A 6,704-nucleotide genomic window follows, 5' to 3' on the forward strand; every position below is an offset into this window, starting at 1 on the left:
GAATCGGAAACAGGCTCCAGGTTCCGAGCCATCAGCCCAGAGCCTGACGCGGGGCTGGAACTTACGGACCGCGAGATCGTGACCTGGCTGAAGTCGGACGCTTAACCGACTGCGCCACCCAGGCGCCCCTGTGATAATTATTTTAACACTTTAATTTTACAAGACTATTCAGAGGCCTAGGAAAAAATATTACCTATCTTAAAGACATGGAGAAAAGACTTCTAGAATTAATTTATGCATATTTTAATTTAGCTTATGATATTTTTATATTGGGCCTATGGATCAAGATAGAGCAAAGGAGTATGAACAATTTTATTTTGAAAGTCATTAAAAATCTCAGTTGATAAAAAGCTTTTGATGAATTTTGCTTTAAATATAACTAAACTAAGCAATATGGATAATTATATGTAACTCATAGAGTGAATTTTCTGAGAGAAAAAATAAATATTTGTGATTATATACCGTACATACACATGCATACACACACAGAAACTTGTATATATTGTAATACTTTTTAAATGTATAATTTTGATTACTTTTTAAAGAAAGCAATTTTATTTCAATAAGACCTACAATTGAGGGGGAATTAGGATGTGTAATTTTCTTAAGATTCTTTTTCAAGTTTTGATATTAGTTAGGATTATACTGATCAAACAAAATGAAAGATAATTTCTTTCTTCAAATCATGAGAAAGTTTGTGAATAATAGTATTATTTCTTCCTTAAATGCTTCGTTGAATTCCCCAGTAAGATAATCTGGGTTGGTGTTTTCTTTGAGGGACATTTTAAATTACAGATCTGGTTTCTCTAATAGGTATAAGACTTCAAATTTTCTATTTCTTTTTATATTGAATTTGGAAATTTTTGTATCCCAAGGAATTGTCTGTTTCATAGAAGTTGTTAAATGTATCCAGACAAAGTGAAATAAGTCAGGCAGAGACAGACAGATACCATATGGTTTCACTCATATGTGGATCCTGAGAAACTTAACAGAAGACCAGTGGGGAGGGAAAGGGGAGAAAAAAAAGGTAGAGAGGGAGGGAGCCAAACCATAAGAGACTCTTAAAAACTGAGAATAAACTGAGGGAGATGGGGGGGTGAGAGGGAGGGGAGGGTGGGTGATGAGTATTCAGGAGGGCACCTGTTGGAATGAGCACTGGGTGTTGTATGGAAACCAATTTGACAATAAATTTCATATTTAAAATGACAACAACAACAAAAAGAATAATCATTTAAAAAATCAAATTACACCTTATTTGCTGGATGTATATTTTAATATAGAGCAACAAGTAAAATTTCTATTTTGTGCTGGAAAAAAGAAAAGAAAAGAAAAGAAAAGAAAAGAAAAGAAAAGAAAAGAAAAGAAATTCTCATTGCTCCTCCCTGGCAACTTTAGTCAAAGAAACTCTAAACAGCAAATAAAATCTATAACCACTCTGCAAAGCTGTCAGTGACCTTGAACAGGACACACAGATAAGAGATAAGAATCTGAAAATCAGTGGGACTAAACTGAGAATTGACAAAGAGCTGGCAGGAAGGCTTTGGCCTTGGACCAAGAAGAACAGACCAGAGCTCTGAATTAAGGGCTGTGGAAGAAATAGAACTTACCCCCTCCGCGCCCCCCCCCCCCCACCCGGGGGGGGGGGTGAGGAATTTGCCTGTGTGGGAGAGGAAACAATAGGCTAACATTGTTAGCTTTTTGCTTCTGTGCCTATACTTCACTAACTTAAATGCATCATTGTTCACATCAGTCAGAGAAGTGAACCTCAAAACACTCAGTGTTAAATATTTTGAACCCTGTGGCATGAAGGGGTTATCTATTTTATTGTTGTAGTCATATGACGAGGAAAATAAGTTTTCACTGGAAAACAAATTCAGTTGTGAGTACCCACTAACTCAAAAAAAAAAAAAAAGCCACTTTGGTTTGAAATGAAATAATTCAATCACAAGCAGTTCCTGTTCCTTGACAGGTCAATTTGATTTGCCCCTCAGCCTGACAGTAGGGCTGTGACTGAAGAGGACACATTTCCAGCAGAGTACCTGAAGCGCTAAAATATCCTACACTTCATAACACTGAAAGGAAATTTGACCAACCAGGAAAGATGCCCTATTGGCAACTTTACAAAGTTCTTGGGAGAAAAAGCAAACCTATATGTTTGTTCTTTGAATACTTTATGCAAATGTGTTGATGTATATGCACATGTTGGTGGGAAAATAAATGCAAAAAGATGGAAGTTCCAAGGAATGAATATGTTGAATTGCTAAAAGCAACATATTGCAACTTATGTTCTGAGAGCTCTTTGCTCACCATGAAATCCCCAAGCTGAATGTATTCAGAAGAAATGCAATAAGGTATGGAATAGTTCCAGGTTCAGATGTGAACACAGATACAAACACAGTGAACGCCGGAATGTGTATTTGATGCTGTTGTGCAATGTTGAGAAAATAAATTGGATGTTGTTCATGTTGCTAATGCAAAAACAGAATGAATGCTAAAATGAAGTTATCTGCTGATTTTGGAATCTCATTTATCCCCTGCTGATTCATATCATCTGTTTTGGTTATACACATGATGCAAACATTCGTTTTGCGAAATCCCACTCCTAAGTCTTCAACAACTTTACTCCAGCTTTCGAAAATTAGCACTAGTTCAAATACCAGGAGAATAAAGTAATTGATTTCAAGCTGGTTAAAAATGAATTTTCTGGGCTTGATGCTCTGTGGAAATAAAAATTGGGGGTAAATTATTCTTTAAAAAAAGAGAAAGATGCTTTATATACATAGTAGGTGTACCAAAATATTTTTGAGAGGAAAAAAAAATTTTGTCCCTCTCCTAAAGAAGCTTAAAATAAAGTTGGAAGAGACAAGGACTGTATGTTTTGTATACCATTAAACTAAACTACAAAGCCACACCAAATAACAATCACAACATAAAGCAGTACATATTTAGGTGTCAGGTTAGTAATGATCAATTGCTCTAGGAATTTAAAGAAGGAGGAGTGTCATGGATTGGGTTTTATGGTGAATGTTCTTGAAGGATTTTTCTGGTCAAGAATTGAATGAAAACATAAGAAAAAAACAGGACTAAGCTATGTATATGAGGAAAGTCATTTCTGTTGGTGGTTTTGTGTTTACTATTTAAATATAGAATTCTAGGCTTTGGAGAAATTCTAGAATACAGATTAAAGTTGGCTGCTTGAAGATACTTACACTCTCCTTTTGCCTACTATATCCAATTAGTTGAAATGTAGCCCACTTCTTTTATTCTTGAATTTTACAATAAATTGATCATTTGATAGAATTAAATGAATCTTTTCTTATAAAAAATATACTCACTTTACAATTAGGTTGAGAGAATTCATGCTGCTGTGATGGTTGGCTTAGATAGCCTTTAATTTCATGGCATTTTTGAGTCTGCAAATTTAGTTATTTAACACATTTGCATTTTTTTTAATTGACTCGAATATTTCACTGAATTTTACGAGTAAAAAACCTCTCTCTTGTGAGCCAGAGAATGGTAAATGGAGCTTAGTGTGGCAAAAAAGGTGTCAGAATTGACTGACAATTTGAAGAAGCCAGGTACAATTTTTTCAGGAAATCACATTTGATTAGTTTGTGCCTATTGTTTATACCTCAAGACATAATATCTGTAAAGACCATCTCTGTGACAATTGAGTGTTGGTTAAGCAATCATCCATGTAATGTTTAACATCCAGGTAATTTTCAATCTCTGAATATGTTCTCACAAACAGAACACCAAGACTTGTCACTATGGCAGACTGAACTGATATAAGAAACCTCCCTTTTCCTACTCCAAACACAAGTTCTGAATATGGCAAAGGGATCCCAAGTGTATACAGGGGTCTGAATGAGATTAGAATGGGAAAATTAAACCTGACATACATTTAAGAAGTGAGATCTTTATACTCCTAAGGGTCCTGAGAAAAAGCCTAAGGTCATATATTGAATGGATAAGAACTGAGTTCCCTGAATCATGGTGCAAACACAAAGGTCTGTATGGCTCCTTTTTTTGTTTTTTGTTTTTGTTTTGTTTTTTGTTTTCATTCACCCATTGGACAAACAATGGTTGAGGGTCTACTGTGTGTTAGAAACTGGTAGGATAAGAGTGAAAAAAAGGGAAGAAAGCAAAACATTACGTACCTTGCATTGTGTATGGAGGGGAGGGGAAAAATAATGTAAGGGAGTATACATTAGATTGTAGTAGATGATGTGGAAAAATTAACAGGTAAGAGATATAAAGAATATGGTATTTCTGCAAGTCTAAATGGAGTCATTTGAGAAGTGTTTACTAAAAAAATGTCTTTGAGTAAAGACTGGAAGGAGACAAGTCAAGACCTGAAAGACATATCCATGCATATGCCCATGCAGGTGAAACCACAATTACAAAAGCCCTCAGTCAGGAAAATACAAGAACAGTAAGGTGACCATTATGGTTGTAATATTGCAAGAAAATACAAGGAAATTGTAAAGTTGAGTGTTAATGAGTGGCCAGATTCAATGGATACTTTTAAGGGAGGTAGGGGTGAAAAGTGAGAAGTTTAATTCTGTGGTAATCATCCAAACAAGAGATGATGGTGTATTAGATCAGACTGGTAACAAAGAGGTGATAAGAATAGCCTGGCTATTACTTTAAGGTGAAGTTACTAGTATTTGCTGACAGATTGTGTGTGTGTGAGAAGGTTAGAAAAAAGTCAAAGATGACACCAAAATTTTTGCTTTGATAGTGGAAGGTTGAAGTCATTAGCTGACATGAGGAAGATTGTGGAGAATGCCATTTTTGTCAGAAAAATCAGAACTCAGTCAAAGGATATGCTAAGGTTAAGATGGCTATTAGAAAACTAGCTCTCAGGTAGACAGTTAGATACATGAGTCTGAATTTGATGGGAGATGTCTGGGTTAAAGATGTAAATTGGGAAATCATCAGTGTATAGATAATATTTAAAGCCACCAGACAGGATGAAATCACTCAGGAAATAAGTATAGATGGATTCATGGTTATTAAATCACGTTCTTGAAAGACTGTGTCTCCTGGCCCAGGATTGGCTGAAAAATAGATGCCCAGGGCTGTGAGTAGGTAAAGATTCATGCATTTACAATTAGAAAACCAAACCCGCTTCAGGTGAGAGGGTAGGATCTGAATCCATACTACTGACCTTAGCACAAAGCTTGCGTTGATAAGTTAGGAAGAAACCTGGCCCACTTTAGTGTAACTCATAAGTGTCTAGGGAGAGAAAGTAAGCTATGCAGCATAAAAGGCTTCTGGATGTCAGACTTATGAGTCTCCATGCAACAATGTTCCTACCAAAGATGACCTAGCTGTCATAAACCACAATACGATATCAACAAGTACCTTAAAAAAAAAAGACAAAATGTACTCACAAAGAGCAACATTAAATAGAGCATTTTATGAAAATAAATGCCATATTCTTCAAAAAATTGAAGAAGATGATTTTTAAAATAAACCGGTAGTGGATTACACATACATAAAGCAAGGCATAGTATATTAAAAGATAGATTTGAGGGTATCCATAATGCTGAATCTCAGAACGATAAATAGAATGAATACGTGAGGAAGAAATTAAGAGATGTAGAGAATGGAATAAAAAGGGCCAACTTAAATTTAATGACTACTAAAGGACAGAATGAGGAAAATGAAGTGATAAAAGGATAATGGCAGGCAGTTTTCCAGAATTTAAGAAAGTTATAAGTCTTCAACTTGAAGGAGAATCCTAGTGTCTTAAGGAGTATAAATAAAAATAAATCCACTCTTGGGGCGCCTGGGTGGCTCAGTCAGTGAAGCATCCAGTTTCGTCTCAAGTCAGCTCAGAGCCTAGAGCCTGCTGCAGTTTCTGTGTCTCCCTCTCTCTCTGCCCATCCCCCATTCACACTTTGTCTCTCTCTCTCTCTCTGTCTCGAAAATGAATATACATACATACATACACACATACATAAATTCGCTCTGTTGCTGATGCCTGTGATGCTGACAGGATGGGCAAGTGTCACGGTCTTCATATTGCCTAGAAACTCGGTAGCCACTGACAAGATCAGAGGTGGCATGGCTAACAGCACAAGAAGGGCCACTTAAGGTGCAGCTCTGAAGCCAAACTCTTTTGGAGGTGCTTCTTGGGCAAAGAGAATTACTGTGGTGGAAAAAAGTAGGAGTAGAAGCCAACCAGCCAAATTCTGCCATCAGAAAGTGTGGCAGGTCCAGCTGATCAAGAATGGCAAGCAAAAAAAAAGTCACGACCATTTTACCCAATGATGACTGTTTGAATTTTATTGAGGAAAATGAAGTTCTGATTGTTGGATTTGGTCTCAAAGGTCATGCTGTTGGTGATGTTCCCAGGGTTTGCTTTAAGATTGTCAAAGTAGCCAGTGTCTCGCTTTTGGCCTCATACAAAGGCAAGAAGGACACCAAGATCCTAAGTTTTGATGGTGAAAATATGGCAATAATAAATTTTCCTATGCCATAAAAATAAAAAATTATACACCTAAACTCATAATGGTGAAATTAGAAAAACATCGAAGATAAAGTGAATGTCTTAAATGTAACCAAAGAAGATTTAATGAGAAAAATAACTGCTCAGGGCTAATAGTTGGACTGACCTTAGACCTCAAAAGCAATGGTATATGTAAGAAGAAAATAAAATTATATAGTCAAGAAACTGAGAGAAAGCATTGCCA

General features: G+C 36.2%; 1 pseudogene; it reads left to right on the forward strand.

Moving 5' to 3' along the window:
• Nucleotides 1–5,997: 5,997 nt before the first annotated feature.
• LOC121032712 (40S ribosomal protein S23-like) lies at nucleotides 5,998–6,493 on the forward strand (annotated as a pseudogene).
• Nucleotides 6,494–6,704: the final 211 nt, after the last annotated feature.

This window comes from Herpailurus yagouaroundi, unplaced genomic scaffold (genome assembly GCF_014898765.1).
Source record: "Herpailurus yagouaroundi ecotype Mexico unplaced genomic scaffold, PumYag 142, whole genome shotgun sequence".
Classification (NCBI taxonomy): Eukaryota; Metazoa; Chordata; class Mammalia; order Carnivora; family Felidae; genus Herpailurus; species Herpailurus yagouaroundi.